Genomic DNA, 22,079 nt, shown 5'->3' on the forward strand with positions numbered 1-22,079 from the left:
CAGCCGGAGTCTCGCATACCCTGTTAGGGATGACGGGTCTGGGGCATTCCGCCCTAAGCTTATTGCGAGCCTCTTTGGAAAGAGGACAGCGCACTCTAGCCTCCAAATATTTGGAAACGTGCTCCAAAGGTAGCCACTCCGCAGAACGGGGGTGGTGGAGCGAGTCTGGGTCGAACAAGGGTTCCCCAGAGGGGTCTGTTAAAGTCGCAGGCATACCTTCTGCAGCGGACATAAGGGAGCTACACCCGGGTAAAGGGTTATCATCCATGACCCCTGATGGGTCCTCCTCTGCCTCCTCAAAGGCGTCATCCAAAGCCTCCTCCTCGGATCCGATCTCAGAGTCGGAATCCAATTCCTGTAGTGCTCTAGCACTTTTCCAAGTGCGCGTACGTTCTGCCTGACGCATACAGGCTCTTTTGCACGGACCTAGCGCGCCAACATTGGTGGAAATATCGTCACCAGTCATACGTTTTCTGGAGGCTGATGGCCCTGACCCGACTGGTTTAGAAACCGTAGCGGGCTGTGGGGTAGGAGAGGCAGCTGGATGGGTAGCAAGGGCCTGGGCAATGGACTGGGATATGACCGAGGTCATTGATCCCATAGCCGCAGCAATAGCATTAGACAAAGACTCCTGGAAGGCCAGGGAGTGATCCGCAGGGGCCATCACTGTTTGACAATCATCCCCAGAAGGGGTTAAATCAACCTGAGGCATCTCTTCCTCAACTGGGCCCTGCCCACTGTGAGCTGCATTAGGCATAATGATGATCTGCCACAGCCTGCCACCAACACTACTGTGGGTAATGATAGGGTTAACCTAATATCAAGGTGAAAACCGCACAGCAATACACTATCCTATGGACTCCACTGGTAAGAGGATTTGCCCCAGCCAGGGAGAGAGAAAAACTAGAGTGGGGATAGTGAAAACCTGAAAACGAACGAGCTGGAGGACAGAGCAGAGGCCGCCGAGACTCCGGAGCGCCGCACTGGAAACCGGAAGCGGAAGTGCCCGAGATCTCGCGAGATCTCGGGCGGAGCGAAGCGCGGCAAGCAAGACAGCCGGCGGCGAGATCAGAGGTGAGCCGCGGCGCAAAAAGCAGCACAGAGGGGGGGGGGGCGCAGGGGAGCGAGGTGAAGCGAGGGGACTGAAAGAAACTCAGTCAGAAGCAGAAACGACCACCAACCAGGGGCAAAGTAGAGGGAACCGACAGAAGGGGATAAATAAACCAATGGGGAAATAAAACCAGTCACATAAGCGGTTTCCCTGACAAAACACGGTCACCAGAGATGTGCCAAAAGAGTAAAACGGCACAAGGTAAGCAGGGAGAACCCAGCAGACAAAACCTGTAAAACAACAGAATATCAAACAACCCCAAAAAGGGGAAAAAACTACATAAAATAACAGTCAATCAGACATATATCACAGGTACTTATCTCTGCGGTCAGCAGCAAAGAAAGAGGAGGTTTTGCAGGCGGTGTGGCCTGTTATAGGGGGACTATGGGGAGGGGCTGATCACTTGTTTCAATATTTTTCTATTTTCTTTGCTGCTATTGGTCAGAGTAAAGAAGGAGAATTGCAATACGAGCCTCCGGGTCTTGTAATAAAATCATGCTTATGCACTATAACTATCTGGATTATTGATTTTATATATCACAATTTTGACACTGATGGTGATAAATATATAATTATGTTTGATTACTACATGTATATTATGAATTTGTCCAATTAATATTCTTTTTTTTATGATTTTCTGTATTAATTGGAATGTAATCATGTAAATTACACAATAATTTTGTATGCTTTATAAGTACCTGTGTTTGCACTGAATGCTATGGCTTGACAAAGGCTCCATAGAGAGAGCTGAAACGTTGCTGTTTTCACATGGGTGAATAAAATACCCTTCTGCTTTTTACAGATATTTGTGTGCTGCCTTGGATTTTTTACTAAACATATCTAATTTGGATCAAGTCCGTGGTCTGCTCCAAGGAATTGCACCTACTGAAAAATTGTGTGCTGCTCATCTATTTTTTGTTTAATATATATATATATATATATATATATATATATATTAATTACACACACCCTATCTATAGTGCCCCCAGGGTGGTGTGTGTATATATATATATATATATATATATATATATATATAAAATTATGTAGGTATTTCTATCATTGTACCCCTGGTGAGTATACTTTAGATATTACCTTTGAAATGATGGGATGGCAAATAAATAGGAAGAATCCTCCTGTGTTCTTCTCCACTGTGGGCGGGCGTGCTGCTCCTGACAGCTCTTCGCGGGCTCTGAGAGGCTGGCGCCAGGGTGCAGGTCATACCGGGTTGAGCGAAGTGCCGGCGCATGCGCACTTCGCTTTAAGAAGCCAAATCGAGAAGTCCGCACGGGCGCATCAGGCAAAGCCCTGTGCGCACGCGCGAGATCTTACAGCAGGAGGGGGAGGGAGGGAGAGCGAGAGGCGGCACAGAGGCGGTGCAGAAGTCTGGAAAGGCGGCGCTGCCACGAACAGCGGCGGGTGCGGCCGGCACCTTGCATCCCTTGACATCCCCTTGGGCACCTTATTTCTTTGAGTGACATGTTAGTAAAACCTGTTTTTTAGCAAAATAAGGCTACGGATCACATTTAGAAGCCCACATTAGGAATCCTGATGAGGCCCTGAACATCAGCATATGTTTAGCTGACAGGGGTGAAACCTGGTGACAGAATCCCTTTAAGAACATCCCATCTATGGGTGGAGCTTGAGAAGAAAGTATACAATTTTTCGACAGTGCTAAAGAAAGTCGTAGACTTTGTTCCAACACCAACTGCATGCACACCGCCAAGATTGAGTGAGTGATTGTTACATAGCACAAACACTGCTTTGGGATTGATATCCAAAATTCGTTTCTGTACACCACTAATATGTCCAGCCATAGTTGCTGCGTTGTTGTATCATTGGCCATAGCAGTGCTCCAGTTTAAGGCCATGTAACTTGTCACAAGTCTGTTTTGTAATCAGCTGATTTCCCATATAACGGAATAAAAATCAATGAAAGATTCCATCACGTTGACTTCAGTATCTTCAATGTGAACATCTCGAATCACTTGCGACATTTGGTCAGTGTGAGAAATATCTGGAGTGCTATCAAACATGATAGCAAAATACTTGGCCTTAGTAATTCTTTGAAAGATGTCTGTTCTAACATGATCACCAAGCAAGCTGATGAACTCATTCTGGCTCTGTGGAGAGAGGTAGGACACCGAGGACTCATGCCCCTGCTGAACTTTCTGAAGATGCTGATTGGCAACTGGGTCATATTTTGCTAGTAACTTGAAAGTTTCTAGGAAGTTTCCACAGTTATCAGTGCTTAGATTTTTTTGAGTGACCACGTAAGGGTAAGGATTTCCTTGCTAGATACAGCACACGGTCAACTATTCTGGCTAGGATTGCCTTGCTAGATACAGCACACGGTCAACTATTCTGGCTAGGATTGCCTTCCACTTTTCAAATCATCTCTGTTGTGCAAGCTGGGCAGCAGCATCAATAGTCTCTTGTTTTTGTAGCCGCATTTCAAATTCTTTCCACATTGTAAATGCAGACTGCTGGTATGTAAAGATAGGGCAAAGGAGAGCCAAGAACCGGGCCGGCACCTCTGCCTACCTGTAGCTCCCCTTACTTATAACTGACCCATATAACAAAACACACGGGACAACAGGTAACCTTTTAGCTGGGTGGTGATCGGCCACAGCTTATTTATTTTATACGGCAAAACCAAAGAACATCTTGGAGCGGTATGCCAACCGCAGGACTCCCGGCGGGCAAGTACGCCATCAGCCATCTCCAACATTCCGCTGTATCAATTACCGCCAGCTGTGACTTCGTATCTCAAACCAAACCGCCCTTCTTAAAAGAAGAATACAAAGTAAATAACTGAAAAAACAACGGTAAAAAGGTACAACACCTTCATTCAAACATTCCTTATATCATCGCCACGCCGTTGACGCTCCCCAGAAAATAACTTCCTATCGTATGCGAATATTATCACTCCCTTCACATAACTGTAAAACAGAGACCAAAGAAGAAAACTCCCCGGTGAAGTACCCATTCAAGGGCGGGAGGGTGGGCAACTCGGCTTCCGCTGCAAAGAGGAAGTGCAGCAGCAGGGGAGGGGATTATATACCCTGCTAGAGGGAGGAGACATATCCTAATCATCCCATAGTGACGTCCCATCCTAACTCCATTAACCCCTCAGGCACCTAAACGGAACTGGCAAGGTGCCACATATGATCCACGGCTAGGAAGGGGAAGGGGAGGGGGACCACCAGTCCCTGGGCACCTGCCTCTTTCTTTTAGAACCGGACGGCCGACCAGACTCCACAGATGCGCCCGTCGATCCGTCCGAAGACGACGGTGAGCGCCACCTAGAGGATCTGTAACGCCTGCTGCTGCCAGAAATCCTGGAACGGTGACGATAACGCCGCCTGCTATCAGTGGATGAGGACGAGGACCTAGACATCCCCCTGCGCCTGCGTGACTGAACAACGCCCCCAGGGGTTTGAGGCTGCGGGGGGGGGGGGCAAGGGTGGGAGCTGAGGCAACTGGAGGGGGTGGGATGGTAAAGGGGGGGCCGCAGCCACCACAGGGGGCTCTGCCAATGAGGAAGCAGGCCCTCCCAAGCCAGCCTGGCTGGCGACTATCAAATTCGGGGCAACCCCTGTGCCCCCTGCAATCGCACAACTGACGCCCACCTGGGCTGCAGGCTGAGAAGGGGGGGGGTCGGGGGAGAGTCACAAGACTCCACGCTGCCCTGGGCTCCCATGATGTCCAGTAAGCTCGCCTGCCACACGCTAACTAACCCAGGAGCGGCCGGGGATGACGCAACAGGAAGGGGCGGGGCCAAGGCGCACTGACTCGCCGCAGCAGACTCGCGGCCGGACGAAACAGCGCGCGCTCCGATGAGTGCCTACACTATGGGAGGGAGCGGGGGGGCTGTGACCTAAACGGGTGGGAGGGCGGGTAGACCGCCGGCCTCCAGAAGAAGCGACGGCACTGCCAGCAGCATGCGGCAGCGCCGCCACAGTCCCGCCAATGGCAACCGCAGAAGAGGGCAGAGGGGGGCCAAGGCTGCTCAAAAAAGAACGCAGCCAGCCCTCTCCCCCTTCAGAATAACTCGCCAGAAGGGCCTCTCTCAAGGAAGCATCCCTTGCGGACATCTATGGTGCAGACAGCCGGACTTACCAACTCGGCTTCCGCTGCAAAGAGGAAGTGCAGCAGCAGGGGAGGGGATTATATACCCTGCTAGAGGGAGGAGACATATCCTAATCATCCCATAGTGACGTCCCATCCTAACTCCATTAACCCCTCAGGCACCTAAACGGAACTGGCAAGGTGCCACATATGATCCACGGCTAGGAAGGGGAGGGGGACCACCAGTCCCTAAGCACCCTCCCGAGAAGTCGGGCGCTTGCCACAAAGGTGGTAAGAACTGTGCTCATGTTCTAGCAACCTGGGGTTTAGTTTTGTCCATGCATTAAATCCATTTGACTTTCCAAAATAACTTTTCCCTTTGGCCTTCTGGAAAAGCCTACAAGGAAAGCAATATACAGCACATTCTATCGGTGAGACTGCAGACAACCGGCACACCACATTCAACACCAGTCACCTGGCTTATAAATAAATCTCACCATAACCAGTTTTTGTGGGTGAAGGGTCGGTCACAGCTTTATTTTCATATCTATTTTCTCTCAATTTCTAACAACCAACCATTGTTTCCATACGGCTATAGGCCGCTCCCCGGAGTGTGAGAAGCGATATGCCCCACTGAACCCCAGTGGGCAAGTCCGCCTTCTCCTCAGTTATTCTTAACTTTAATTTTCCAACCTCCACGGAGGAGCCCGTGTTCCTCTACACGGCACTCCAACCCCCACCCAGCAAAAACAGGGCCTGTTCCACTGCATCCTGAAGACCAGAGAGGAAGATATCCAAACCAATCTCATTAGGGTGGACACCATCGGGATGCATAAGACGATGGTTATCTCCTTCCAGTTGATGATGCTGGACAACCACGCACCCCTGCGAGCGGACAAAACGGGAAATCCTGGCATTGACTGTCCGTCTAGCCCTCATAATGGACCCTGAATCCCTAGCACCCTGCCAAGTAACTCTAGGGACCATCTCAGACCACACCAGTATAACCTCGGGAAAGAAGGCAGGGATCCTTTCCAAATCGGCCCTAATGAGGGTAGTTAGCTCTGCCACCTTGAGCATGCAGGGGTCATTACCCCCCTCATGTACAACTAAAACCACCGGGGGGTGAGTTACCCCACTGATATGGACGGTTTCCGGAAGGACCTGGGACCAGCGAAGGCCCCTTATGCCGTGCCACAGGACTTTGACGTTCCTAAAACCGAGGCTCCGTCCACCAGGTCTGTCTTCCGCCCTTTGGCCGGCCCAAAACATGTAGGAATGCCCCAGGAAACACACCGTAGGGCGTTGGGGATCTGCAATGAAACAATCAAAGTAAGTCAGGGCGAACGTAAGAAACAAAGCAATCCGATTTCGATCGACCAATACGCTGGACCTCAGAGTTTGGTAACTCCGCTCTAGCGGCTTCCGTCGCAGCGCCAATCCTAAACGAATGGGATCCGTATTCCGACACCAGCAAACCTAAGAACGAAAGGCAACAACGAAAAACCAAGCAAAACTGGAAACGGGTGAGCGGAACACCTGAGGCATGGCATAAAGAGGAGGGGCACGGTGAACGGGATGCGCAGAATTCCTCCGCCGCCGTAACTGGACAAGCTGAGCCCGGGATTCGATACAACAAAGCTCTGGCACCGCAAGACATCGGTTTTCGATCGCCGGATACGAATAGAGGACTCAGAAAAGGAGACATCCTCTGGGGTACCTGGACGGAGGAAGGAGTTCACTGATACGAAAAGCGCCGAAAAAGGCTAAGCAAAAAGCGGCCCGAAAAAGTACAACCTCCGCGGGGGAAGAGCAAACATAATACAGGGACTGAAATAGCCGACTAAGGAGCTGAAACGAAATCGTGCGCCTGCTCTCCTTCCGGACAAATTCTTTCCGCCACCCTTTGAGGGCTTGGCAAACCGAAAAAAAACTTTGGGACATCGGCCCACCCCAGCAAGCGGAAATGAAAGCTAACACCTGCCAAACGGCGCTGTGCCACTACCGCTGAATCCCCTGCCCGCAATTGCAACATGTAATCGACCGGTACTTGAAGCCGGTCTGCCACCGACGTGTGAACTGGAGCGTCTACTGCTAACGCCACCCAGTCTGCCCAGGCCTTACCATAACCTGTCCAGGTCCTTGGCGCCACCGAAGCTCGGATGAGAGGCATCAGGCGGTCAATGGAATGTCCCATAGATGAGCAGGGCACGGGGAACCCTCCGGGTGCTGCCGCCAGTACTAGCTTCCTGAAACTGGAAACGTGAGAGAGCGTCAGCTGCGCTATTGGCAACGCAGACTTGGACTCTCCGGAAGCTGCCAACATGTGCGTCCGTTGTAGCTATAGAGGAAACTGCGCCAAACCTGGAGGTCCCGTTTCAGCTGCAGGGTTAATGTCACGGATGGTGTTGCAGAAAGCTGGAACTTATAAATAAACATCCGACTGGCTTGATCCCAAACTAAGGAGCATATGGGTGAGCCCTATAAAACCCCTAGAGCTCTCCCTGACTGCTATGCCCATGCAAAGGTCTTAATGGTAGACGATTGCATGCCCTCGTACCTTTTACTATGTGACACCTGAAAACCCTATAATAGTGAGGGGACACGACCACTGGCTCCCTGCACTTAATACGGACGGAGTCAGGGTCACCTACAATCAAGCCAGGAAGGAAACAGACTTATCTGAGGAATCAGGAGAAGCAGCCTCCAGCAGTGAACACAATCCAGGGATAAGTATAAACCGCAAAGTGAGGCAGTATGGGAGGGAATATAAAGGGAGACAATCAGTGCAAATAGGTGACAGCTGGGAGAAGGAAAAGAGATGAGAAAGTGAAACCAAAACAAAGAACATATTACAACAGGTAGAGAAGAACGTCTGCCAGATCTTCTCACAGAGCTAGCGGTGACAGTTAAGCTGACATGGTGATGAGGGTTAGTAACGCCCTGCGTAGACAGGGACAAGCGACGAGAGAAAATCCTGCCCATGGGCATAATCCGGACGCAAAAACAAGGAGACCGAGTAGAGATTAAAGCTGTTTTAGGGTGACAGATTTTACTGCGCAAAAACCTTCTATAAGTTTTGCCAGCTTCTCTCCGGGAAGCCAGAAAACCATAGCCAGGGAATCAATCTCAATACTTAAAAAGACAATGGAGACGGCCAGGCCCAGGGTCTTGTCCCCAGACAGGGGGAACGCCAAATTTGGCCATTAACGAACAAAAGGTGTCTAGCAAAAATTGACACGGGGGGGGGGAATCACCAGGGGCAACAACAAAAAAGTCATCTAGGTAGTGAATAATGGATTGGGAAGCAGTCCGGGTGCACCGGGAGTTGGCGAAAGGCCGCCTCAATGTCTGACTTGGCCATTAAAGCCCAATTTCCTGCAGCCCTAACCAATGTGACAGCCCTGTCAAAAGAAACGTAGTAACTGTTGTTTTAGCGAGTAGCTGTCTGGGGCAGCGGATGGGCGCTTGGGCCCCACCACAAACTGAGCATTTGTGTTTATACTTACAGAACGCAAAGAATTTGCAGTGACCCTCGTTGTAGAGCCAGCAGGCACCTGGCCTGCAAATTGCGACGGGCCCCTGGCCACCAGAGGGGGGGGGCAGGGACCGCGGACAGAAAGGAATTCGTTCTTTGAGACAGCATGAGGCGCAACCACAGGTCCGTAGCTTTGACACCCCTACCAATCTCTGGGTGAAGTGCCAAATGTCTGCGGAATTCCTCGTCATAACGCCACCAGGCGGTTCCGCCATGTGCCTTGTAGGCGCTATAAATGGAATCCATATAAAGAAATAATTCTGCACATTGCTCCGGGTGTTTTTGAGCCATTACATACCCTAAAACCGAAAATGCCTGGAGCCAATCGCTCATGGTGCGTGCCACCTTAGGCCGATGATCAATAAATCTATCTGAATTAGGTCGACGCTCCTTGTCCACCGTATGCTGGTCAACGGTAACCAAGACCCAGATGTCTATATACTGGTTATTCCAGATCTTTTCTTTAGCTGCAACATCTAAATGCGCTCCCAGGGGGGATAGTCTGCAAAAGAGCGATTCTTTATGATTGCCGGTGTTCTATGAATAAACCTTAAGTTATAACCAAACCTTAAGTCAGCTGATTTAAGTGGGCTCGCCAGGGGTGTGTTCTTCGGCGCAAGCGCACTACGCCAAAACTGGTATTCAGCGCATGTGCAAACAAACAGAGGTCTGAAGAAACCGTAACTCTCATTCAGCCCTATTTACTTCACGTGCACGTGCGGCACGTATCGCACGAGGGTATGAGGAAACCTTAATGAGGAAACCTTAAGTGGCACGGGGTTATGAGCTCACATCGCACGTGGGTATGAAGAAAACTTAAGAGGCACGGGGTTATGAGAGGCGCAGGAGGTGCGGGGATCACACGGGCACGGGTGTATGAATAAACCTTAAGTGATTCAGCCCGATTTACTTCACACGTGCACGCGCGGCACTTGCTGACACTGTGCGGCCCCCCTATAACTGATTATGTTAATGAAATGATTATGTTAATTTGCGTTACACACCGCGCATGCGCTAGGCAGCAATTTTAAAATTTAAGACACACACAGTAGAATGTCCGTTTCAGAACTTGCCAGGCTACTGTCAGGATCAGGTCGGTCTCAAGGGCTGCCGCACATTGTGGGGGGGCTCTATGCACTTTGGGGGGGGGGGTCATGGCTATATTTGTGCAGCACTTTGGGGGGGCTCTATACAGGTGGTGCAGCACTTTGGGGGTTGGTCATAGCTATATTTGTGTAGCACATTGTGGGGGGGCTCTATAAAGGTGGTGCAGCACTTTGGGGGGGTAGTCATGGCTATATTTGTGCAGCACATTGTGGGGGGCTCTATACAGGTGGTGCAGCACTTTGGGGGGTTCATGGCTAGATTGGTGCACCACATTGGGGAGGTGGGGGCTCTATACAGGTGGTGCATCACATTTGAAGGCTGAACCGAAGAAAAAAAAAACTCTCATTACCCGTATGCTCAATATAAGAATAGCAGAAACCCCTAATGCTGGCCATACGTGTAATGATTGTGGACACCCTCAAATGCTAGGGCAGTACAAACACCCACAAATGACCCCATTTTGGAAAGAAGACACCCCAAGGTATTCGCTGAGGGGCATATTGAGTCCATGAAAGATTTAAGTGTTTTGTCACAAGTTAACGGAAAGGGAGACTTTGTGAGAAAAATCAAAAATTATCAATTTTCCCTAAATTGTGCCAAAAAAAAGAAAATTTTATGAACTCGCCATGCTCCTCACAGAATACCTTGGGTTGTCTTCCTTCCAAAATGGGTTCACAAGTGGGATAATTATACTGCCCTGGCATTTTATGGGCCCTAAAGCTTGAGAAGTCTGGGATCCAAATGCCTAAAAGGTACACATGGGAATTTTGGTGTTGTATCACTTTTTTTTATAAAATAATTAAAAAAGTCATTTAGAGAGATATTTCTCTCACCCAGCATGGGTATATGTAAAAATACACCCCCAGAACACATTACCCTACTTCTCCTGAGTACGGCAATACCACATGAGTGACACTCTTTTTTCCAGTCTAGGTGCCCAAAGGGCACCAAATTCCAATGAGTACCAATTAGGAGGGTATTGTTAGGCATTTTGATCCAAGACTTCTTATGCTTTAGGGCCACAAAAATGCCAGGGCAGTAAAAAATACCACACAAGTGACCTCATTTTAGGAAGAAGACACCACAAGGTATTCCGTAAGGGGTATGGTGAGTTCATGTAAACTTTTTTGTTTCAAGTTAGTGTAATATATATATATATATATATATATATATATATATATGGACTATTTAAGAAAAACAAAGTTAATTTCCGCTAACTTGTGACAAAAAATAAAAACTTCGATGAACTCACTATGCCCATCAGCGAATACCTTAGGGTGTCTACTTTCTGAAATTGGGTCATTTGTGGGGTGTTTCTACTGTCTGGGCATTGTAGTGACTTTGGAAACATGACAGGTGCTCAGAAAGTCAAAGTGCTTAATTTTTTTGCACCATAGTTTGTAAACGCTATAAATTTTACCCAAACCAATAAATATACACTTATTAAAAAAAAATATTGCAGACATGTTGACCAATAATTTTAGAGATAAAAAAAAGTTATGTAGACATGTAATTTTTTTATTTAAAAACAAAGTGAAAAATAGTTTTTTTTAATAAAATTTCGGTCATTTTTTATAAAGTAAAAATGTCATCAATAATGAAATACCACCAAATGAAAGCTCTATTAGTGAGAAGAAAATGAGGTAAAATTAATTTGGGTGGTAAGTTGTATGACCGAGCAATAAACCGTGAAAGTAGTGTAGTGCAGAATTGTAAAAAGTGGTCTGGTCATTAAGGGGGTTAAAGCTAGGGGGGCTGAAGTGGTGTCTTTTAAAGAAATTAACACCTAAAAAACATCCCTACAATCATTGGTCAATATGAGAAATTTATTTTTTCCGTGTTTATCTGATGCAGAAAATAAAGTTTATACAAAACAACATCTTGTAAAAGGTGTCAACAATATACTTTAATGTACAACAAAATTATAAGCACTTTACACGTCATGTATGATAATTTAATTATAAATTGGCTCGTAAAAGGCAACTTGGTTTCCAACATGGTCACTGGGAGACGGTTCAGTCGTGTCTGCAACATGTGTTTGAAACCGGCTAAGTGGAAGTCTGCTGTTGTCTCCTATGTCACCGGAATCAGCAAAGTCTTCTTCAATTCAGATGATCTCCCTCATCTCAACGCAAATCAAAAAAAATAAAAAAATTGAGGATGGTGGTTAATAAATACAGTTGTTGGTCAAAAGAAATAAAGGGATTGAAAATGGAGACTACAAGATATGAAAAAAAAAAATTGTTTATTCAATACTTGACCTTCTCCATGAGTATCAAGCATGGACCCCTTCATCCCCCACAGGAGAGCATGCTAATCAGTTTGAGTTAGTGAAAAACTCACCTTTATACTGCAGTAGGGCACACGCTAATTCGAGTCTTGACTTAGTTATATATTCAGCAGACGTTGGTACTTCAGAGATTGACCTCAACTGCAGGAACTCCTTGGCAAACTGTAACATATCAATGTACATTTGAGCAGCAGTTAAAAAGGACACTTTAAGCAGATAGAAGTTCTGCTATGTAAAAAGTGGGGGTGGGGGGATTGGAGTGTGTGGGCACAGCCTATTTGCCCCTTTGGTTCTGCAGGGAATGGGGTACTGTTAACATTTGTTATACACAAGTAGAAAAAGGCTCCAGCACCAGAAGGACGTAGTGAAAATCCCGGTCTTTATTTTTGTCACCACAGTATAGGTGCAACCAGCAACAGTGACACTGTAACCCACTTGTCCCCACGATCTACGTGTTTCGAACAGTGTTGTTCTTAGTCATGATCTGAGGAGTCTGGCGTGTACCGGGCTGAAATAAGGTTCACCCCTGAGACATCCGCCCATAAGGGAGGGATCTCAAAGACTGGGGCAAGCCAAAAATCAGTCCGGTAAATGCGAGACACCTGTGCAAACAAATTCACCTGTGACATATAAGAATCCACATACCCCACAGTGTTACAACATATAATACAACATATATAAAATACAAAATGTAGTTACTCTCTTCCGAGAAAAAAGGCAGAACATATAACATGAAAGAATATATATACATAAAATCTATGATTTGGCAATCCGACATGGTATATTTGCACTATTGCTTATTGAATGCAGACAAAAGAGCGTATATAAAATAGAAAGAAAAGACAACGTATCAGAAAAAAAGAAGAGTTATTGCCCAAAAAAAAAATATACAAAATACAAAAATAAATTAGATAATAAAATGAGAAATACCAGAACAAAGAAAAATATTATCAAATCAAGGAAAAAAGACACATGTATATACATATGTATGCACAGACAAAATTCACATAGAACGGGACTTATGGTTTTTCCATAGTTCTGTAATATTGATGCCCGAGTTCACCATATTCTCTAAGAATAAACATAGATGAAATTCTGAACCGATCACTCTCTGTGAACTGACGCAAGCTGTGAACAAGCGCCAAAGTTCATACACAAGGAGCAATCAGACATATTATAATGACTATGGCGAACTCGGGGGCCAATAATCAGACTAACATTTCACCAAATTTGTCTTCTGTCTCTTACATTTATCTGTTGGAAAAACGCTTCCTGTCACTTATGTTGTACACTCCAAAAGACAGGCCGATCTATAAGTAAGCCAGCATGTTATCCTATTATAGTGTGATCTTATGTTGTCTAACGATCATAGAGAAAGAGCGCATATTATTGGCTGGGACAAAATCTGTGGATATTATATGTTTGTGCATATTTTAAAGGCAAGTAAATATTATATTTTTCATTTTTGTTACCTATAATTTTTGTCTTGATTATACTACACTATCAACTTGGTATATTCTATTTTGAGTTGAGATTTAATTTATAGGAAAGTTATACATATTTTTTTGATATTTTTTTGATGTTATTGTTGCTGTCTTTTGTTTCCCACTATTTCTTTATCTATATCCTCATACCATATATCATTCATGTATATTATAATATTCTAAATATCTATCCAGAAAAAATTCTGGGAGTATCAGATGAGGAATATAGAAAAGAAAATTAGGAACATTTGTTATGGCTTGTTCACACCTTAGTTATTTGATCAGTTATTTATATCATTTTTGGCCAAAACCAGGAGTGGAGGCTACACAGAGATAAGGTATTAAAAAAAGATCTGCAACAGTTCTGTGTTTTTGATCCACATCTAGTTTTGGCTCACAATAACTGATCAAAAAACTGAAGTGTGAACAAGGCCTTAGTGTATTTTCCAGCGTTTGAAAATTGTTTACCATCAAGATTAATACGCCACAGCTACTAGAATCCTGCTGATTGTGGTGATCCATGGTACATATGGTCCACGCTTGTGCGTCCTCAAAAACATACCAAAAAATAAATAAAAATTATATATATATAGAAAAAACAAAATACAGCAGCAGCACAGTCAGACCGTGTGTACTGGGTGCAACTCCTCACAGAGGTTGACTTCTCCTCCACGATACGTACTTTCCAAAGAACGAGGCAGCACTTCCAGAATTAGGTGACAGGGTGAAGACCCCAAAACTTTATTCCCAGCAACGTTTCGGCCTACTCAATGAGGCCTTTGTCAAGCTATACAACAGTGCTTACTCAAGGGTATATATACCCACACATCAATCTACACACAGTGTGCAATTAGTGAATACACATGTTAACAATCAAGTCACATGATTTCCAACAATAACATCACATGACATTCTGTGTCTAATACATCTTTGTGATACATCCATATACATTTAAAATTGTGAATATACAACCCATATTTTCAATAACCATGCAATCTGTGTTATACAGTACAAGGATTATATCCTATACTAATAACTAAAACCCTTAACTAAAACAATACAGAGCCAAGGGTCTCTTGTGAAATACAAAAGTGTTCGGTGTATCAAGAGTTAAAACCTATTTGATATATATATATATACACACACCAAAAAATCTCAGCAGCACAGTGTAATGCAAGAGGGTGCAAATCCCCTAGGGCTTGAACAAGAACCCAAGTATATAAAATCCAAAAAAGAGGCAGCACTCCGACGTCCATGAAAGAAAGTGTCCATCTTTAATCCCCTTGCAACGTTTTGGTCCTCACAATGGGACCTTTTTCAAGCTTGAAAAAGGTCCCATTGTGAGGGCCAAAACGTTGCAAGGGGATTACAGATGGTCACTTTCTTTCACAGACATCGGAGTGCTGCCTCTTTTTTGGATTATATATATTTATATATACCATATACTATGAAAGCTTCCCATCTTGGACAATTGGGGGAATATCGCTAGTAGTGCAGGTCCCACCGCTGGGACCTGCACCTATATCGAGAACAGAGGAAGGAGAGAAGTAGCTTGAAAACTCCAGATTTCCTGTCGTCCGTCTACCACCCATTGCTTCTCCCTGCCTCCGCCATTGTAGTGAATGGGAGCGCCCCTTTCCAATTCAGTTCTATTGAGCAGACAGAAGTAGCCAAACCGGTGCTTGGCCATTTTTGGCAGCCACACAGACAGTAATGCAGTGCACCCTCCTTAACTTTCTGTGCCCAGCACCTACAAGACAATGGGGGTATATCCTAGCTTTATGCTCCCATTGTCTGAGATAGGAAAAACCTTTAAATTAAAAATATATTTTCACTGCCACACTTACTTCCAGTTGTGGTTTACTCTAAAAATATAGTTTCTTTCGTCTCCCATTGCATCCATCAGCATAAGTATCTTCTTGGACTGTATGACAGCCTAAAAATAATAAAAATAATAATAATATATATATATATATATATATATATATATATATATATATATATGATGAAATCACACAAGAGTGTTGATAACAATGATTTTATTATAGTTTTACCAAAAGTAGATATACCGGTGTAATCAACATAGTTTGATTACGGTGAAACATAGTTTGATTACGGTGTAATCAACAAAGTTTGATTTAAAATTACATGCATTAAAAGATCTGTGTCGGTTAGAAATAGTGGAGGTAAGATACAAAATGTGTACCCCACACCAGTTTTAGAGATTCAACTGTACCCTAACTTTTGGTCAACCCTGTATAGACGAAAAAAAGTTGTGATGTCATAGGGTTATTCTTTATCGATACATTGCATAGAATCCTGGTGGCCATGACAACATAAGGATAAGAAGGTAGTTCAAAATAGTGCTATAATTGCCAACAAAATACAGTGAGATCCAAAGTTGAAAGGGCAAATCCATAGATCTTCGGATGGGAACCTCATCTGGGGAGAAAAATATTTTTTTTAATTGTAATTGTCTACTTATTTTGGATGTAAAACTGTAATTGTAAGTAGTGACTAACCTTTCCAAGCCTATGTATTTGTCCAGAAAACAACGCAGAGGACAGTACTGCATCTAACTGGCGAACTGGTTCCTATTTCAATAGATTAAAAAAGTTTGAATGTAAAATTACAATGCAACAGACAGAACAGAAAACATGGAATTCACATTTACCTGATAATTTACAATCAGATGGCGCAGGTATGCATCAATCACCTGTAGTGAATAAAAAAATTAAGTAATTATAAAAAAAAATAGAAGAAAAAAAATAGTAAGATTCGGCATTGTGATTTATTATCAATATATTTGCTTACCTCATCCACCAGCCACGCTGTGCCACGCAGTGCATGGAATGATGACATATACAACTTGTACGGTTCCACCACTGCTTAAACTGAGCTTCTGATTCCCACAGCATTTTAACTAAGAAAAAAAAAATATTATAATATTAAATCGTCGTCATTAAGATTAATTTTTAAAAATGGGATAACTCCACCTGTATACGCTCATTTGTATAATATCAAACTCTTAAGATTAATGATAACAAGAACTCGATAGAACATGAGGCCAAACAGTGGCAACTCGTTAAAGAAAAAAAATAAAAGGCCCAGAATGGGCAACAAATTTAAAGGCCACACCAACAGGGCATGGCCAAACAAATGACCAACAGGGTCAATATTTAAACTTTGAATCCAGTAACTGCTACCTCTGTCCTCTATGCTGTGAAATACATCAAGATTAGCATTAGTCACATAAATGTAACATTACATTTACATAAAAATAATACATAAAAGTATAGATAATCAAAATCATCCCTTTTTGTATGCATTGTTATATATAATACAAATTAAAACTATATCTAAAATTTTATTTTACCTCAGTAATGATCTCCAGTTTGGGCTCATAACATATGACTGACGGCCTTGTAACGGAGGACACACGGGTGGTAATTTCATGTGTAAAGTTGACCTTTAGTTGCCTGACTCTGATAGTAAGGCTTTATGTGGTCTACACTTATCTTTTTCATAAGTGCAACACCGTCCAAGGTAGCCAGTTTTACAACCTTCTCATCAATGTCCGTGATGGTATAAGGACCAGTGAAGTCCAGCTCTATCCTTTATCCTTTTCTGCCCCGCTTCCTCATGTTATACAGAAGGACTTCATCGCCAATCTTGTACTATGGGGTTCTTGTATTTTTTGGCTATTGTCTTTGTATACTTTTCTTTCTGCTTTTCCTGTGCCTTTTCAATATTTGTCTTTGCAATTTTTTGAATTTCCTAAATTTTTTTACTTTTATTAATTGAATAATTAGCAATAGTCTTCTCGTCCGGAAGAATGATGTTCCAAAGCTGTGAAAAACATTTCAATACATTTTTAATATATATATATATATATATATATATATATATACACACACACACCAAACAAAGCCCACTATGGCTACCACCACCCCAATCAGTAAAAGCTAAAGTTTTGTTTATATGTGAAAAACTCATCCCTCTTTTTGTAGGTGTACCATAAAAACCATACACACTCACTGGCACTTCTACAGGAACCTCACAGGGGAAACGTGGCTCCCTCCCATACATCACATTAAAGGGTTATAATTTGGTTGAAGTTTGGATCTTTGATCTTATTGAAAATAGGGTGGCATCTAGATAGAAGTCCCAGTCATCTTGCTTTTCATTAACAAGTTTGGTGAGGGCCCTAATGAATAAAATATAAACAAATACAGTTACCAGGGGACAACCAATGTCAGTTAAGTGGGTAATAATTTCTTTAGAAGGGCATGATTTTGTTAAGTAAATATTTTTTCAAAAAATTTCAATAGTTTCAGGAATACATTATTATTATTTTTTTAAATAAAAATTCAAAGTAAACCTGTGGGGCTACTGAAAGACGGAAGAAGACATTAAAAGAAATTGAATTAAACTTGCCTCTTTATGGTATCATTGGTCTCATCCAGGCCGTTTGTCTGCGGGTGATAGGCCGCTGTCACGCTCCTGTCGATTCCCAACAAATGGCAGATTTGTTCATTGAGCTAAAATCAAAACAATTTTTAAAAACATTTGTTAAATATCATTGTAGATATAAAATAACCATACATGTTACTAAAAATGTTTTTCCAGCAATAGGACATTAATAGTACACTTACTTGGTTGACAAATTCTCTGCCCTGGTCTGACAGTATTCGTATGGGACAACCATGTTGGTAGAAAATAGCGCAAAGAGAGCGTCCCACCTCAACAGCACTTTTGGTTTTTAGAGGAAAGGCCTCCACCCACTTTGATAAATAGTCAGTGGCCGTCATAATATACTGGTTGCCATCCGCAGTCTTTGGAAAAGGACCAGTGAGGTCTATTCCAATGAGCTCCCAGGTAGCAGAAACCTAATGAGAAGAATGAAAAATGTATTTTTACTGAGCTAAAGTGATAATGTGTAATGCATTACTATGATAGATATTTACCGTTATACACTGTAACGGCTGTGTAGCCGATAAAGGCTTTCCAAACCTCTGGCAATTATCACATTCCTGGATCTGTTGGAAATGAGTTGTTAACCTGTGTTCAGCTTTCATAACTATTGTAACATATCTAGGTAATAATGGTGTACCCATTTATTTATATCCTTGGTCATTCCATGCCAAAAGAATCTAGAGGAGATGGCCGATTGTGTTTTGTTGATGCCTGTATGGCCTCCGATGGACGAAGGGTGAAATTCAGTGAAGATCCTCCTGGTTTCTTCCTCGTTTTTTAAAACTCTTCTTGTTCCAATGAAGAGTTCTCCTTCTGTAATGGAAGTTAAAAATTACGAACATTCTGTGCAAATTTATGTTTAGAATTTTTTTTTATTAGATTGACTGTCTGATAGTCACCCTTTAATGAAAATTTTGCAGATGTTTGCCTGAAATTCTGTCTCTGGCTTGTACTACACCAGGGTGGGTACTCTCCAGCAATAAGGAATCTCAAAATCTCATTGTATTTAGTCTCCATTTCTAAACAAAAATAATAATAAATAAAAAAAATAACAAAATGACAATAGTGTACATTAGGTAACCACAAAAACTAACAACTGTTACAAAGGTGGCAGGCAATCTCGGAAATGCTTCAGAACAATATGACCAAATATGGGACAAGCGCAGTACCTGATCAGGGTCAGGACTAATTTACACAAATCTTAGTATCTATGCGCATTAAAATTGGAAATTAATAACTTAATAGTTAAGTCAATTTCCAAATAATTACGTTATATAGTAATGGGAGTAACATCAATTATAGTAAACAGGATATGTAAACTGAAGACAGTGGCAAGAGTATTCACTGTGTTAGTTGTGCTATCACTATAAATTGTCTGTCTTTGCTACTGAACCGCGTTCTGCACGCTTTTGTGTTTTGATTACTGGAACGTCACTTACAATATGACGCCACACTATGGGTATTACTCACCGTCGGGTGGTTTTGATGAGACTGGAGACTAACTTCAATGAAGCGAAACAATTGACTGCAATGAAGCGAACCAATTGACAAACCTGTAAGGTGACAATTAAGAGTAAATTATAAAATCTAATGACTGCCTAATCAATAAATGGGTATAACTTTGGACAGTGTGTTAATGTTCTATAGTGCTGCACCACCTGTATAAAACCCCACAAATGTGATGCACCATCTGTATAGAGCCCCCACCCCCCCATGTGGTGCACCAATCTAGCCATGAACCCCCCCCAAAGTGCTGCACCACCTGTATAGAGCCCCCCACAATGTGCTGCACAAATATAGCCATGACCACCCCCCCAAAGTGCTGCACCACCTTTATAGAGCCCCCCCCCACAATGTGCTACACAAATATAGCCATGACCCCCCAAAGTGCTGCACCACCTTTATAGAGCCCCCCACAATGTGCTGCACAAATATAGCCATGAACCCCCCCCCCCCAAGTGCTGCACCACCTTTATAGAGCCCCCCCCCCACAATGTGCTACACAAATATAGCCATGACCAACCCCCCAAAGTGCTGCACCACCTGTATAGAGCCCCCACCCCCCCCCCCCCAATGTGGTGCACCAATCTAGCCATGAACCCCCCCAAAGTGCTGCACCACCTGTATAGAGCCCCCCACAATGTGCTGCACAAATATAGCCATGAGCACCCCCCCCCCAAAGTGCTGCACCACCTGTATAGAGCCCCCCCCCCCAAAGTGCTGCACAAATATAGCCATGACCACCCCCCCCAAAGTGCATAGAGCCCCCCCCCACAATGTGCGGCAGCCCTTGAGACTGACCTGATCCTGACAGTAGCCTGGCAAGTTCTGAAAGGGACATTCTACTGTGTGTGTCTTAAATTTTAAAATTGCCGCCTAGCGCATGCGCGGTGTGTAACGCTAATTAACATAATCATTTCATTAACATAATCAGTTATAGGGTGGCCGCGCAGTGTCAACACGTGCCGCGTGGGCACGTGTGAAGTAAATCGGGCTTAAGGTTTATTCATACACCCGTGCCCGTGTGATCCCCGCGCCTCTCATAACCCCGTGCCTCTCATAACCCCGTGCCTCTCATAACCCCGTGCCTCTTAAGTTTTCTTCATACCCACGTGCGATGTGAGCTCATAACCCCGTGCCACTTACCCTGGGTTCACACCTGAGCGTTTTACAGCGCGTTCAAACGCGCTGTAAAACGCTCAAGACATGAAATCCAATGCTTCCCTATGGGAATGGTTCACACCTGGGCATTTTACAGCGCGTACGAACGCGCTGTAAAACGCCCGACGCTCAAACAAGTACTTGAGCTTCTTTGGGGCGTTTTGACGCGCGTTTGTGGCCATAGGACACTGCAGTCAATGACACAAACGCGCGTCAAACGCGCGTTCACTATTACAAAAACGCGCGTCAAAAACGCGCGTTTGACGCGCGTTTGGGAAACGCTCAGGTGTGAACCCAGGGTTAAGGTTTCCTCATACCCCCGTGCGATATGTGCCGCGCGTGCCAGGGCCGGACTGGGACAAAAAATAGGCCCGGGCATTTTTGACTGACCAGCCCAATCACATGACCCCCAACAGGCCCCACCCCCTTGCAGTCTAGGGGCGGAGCCAAAGCCGGAAGCACAATTGAGAGGCAGGGCCAGCCACCAGTAAGATAGGAAGGCTTCAGCCAACACACAAGCTTCTTTGGGGGTCCCCAGGTGACATTAGGGGTCTTAGTACGATCCGGCCACCTAATCCGGCAGAAAATGCAAGGAATCGACTGGAAACAAAGCACAGCATGCAGCGGTTTATGTCCCGCTGATTCTCTGCATTTTTCCCAGATTGTGGCCGGATCTCTGCCGTACCCCATTATAGTTAATGGGGCTGGCGGGCATTCCGTCAGCATCTAGCAGTTCCGGATCCGGTGAATTCTCAGCTGGAACAGCCTGCCAGGATCACTAACGCAGATGTGAAAGTAGCCTAATACAGCGCCCCATACCTCTTATATCCAGTGACGTCTCCTCTGATGTAGATGTGTTCTCTTTCTTCATCTTCTCCATTCAGACCAGACCACCGTGATAATTTCTTTCAGCCATCTCACGTCTCTGCAGAGTTTGACAGACATCTTATTTTCCTACTTTTCCATCATCCTCCAATTAACATCCCATCATGCACCCCCAATACTGAGAAGCTGTGCTCCCCAAAACTATACTGCAAAAAGAACTGTGCTAAGCTGATGCTGTGCCAGGGTGACCCCAAAGTAATGGTGCTCCCAAAGTCCCAACAATAGTAATTATTTCTTTGCCAGAGCGCATTTAGTAGTAATAGTGCTCCTACAGTGCCCCCAACAGTAATTGTGTCCCACAAGTAATAATGCTCCCATAGTCCCCCAGTTGTAATAAAGCCCACCATAATGCCCCGATAGTAATAATTCTCTTTATAATGTGTGACAGTAGAACCCCCCCCCCCTTATAATGTGCACCAGTACCAAAAAAGCCCCGTCGTGTGGCAGTAAAAAAAGAAAT

At 44.3% G+C, this 22,079-nt stretch overlaps 1 long non-coding RNA gene across 1 annotated transcript; it reads right to left on the reverse strand.

The window, feature by feature from the left end:
- Positions 1-11,723: 11,723 nt before the first annotated feature.
- On the reverse strand, positions 11,724-15,530 carry LOC122936107. The gene is made up of 3 exons (XR_006388881.1): positions 15,445-15,530; positions 12,167-12,275; positions 11,724-11,948 (listed from the first exon to the last, which is right to left on the reverse strand). It is a non-coding gene; the product is annotated as an uncharacterized LOC122936107 (long non-coding RNA).
- Positions 15,531-22,079: the final 6,549 nt, after the last annotated feature.

This window comes from Bufo gargarizans, chromosome 4 (genome assembly GCF_014858855.1).
Source record: "Bufo gargarizans isolate SCDJY-AF-19 chromosome 4, ASM1485885v1, whole genome shotgun sequence".
Classification (NCBI taxonomy): Eukaryota; Metazoa; Chordata; class Amphibia; order Anura; family Bufonidae; genus Bufo; species Bufo gargarizans.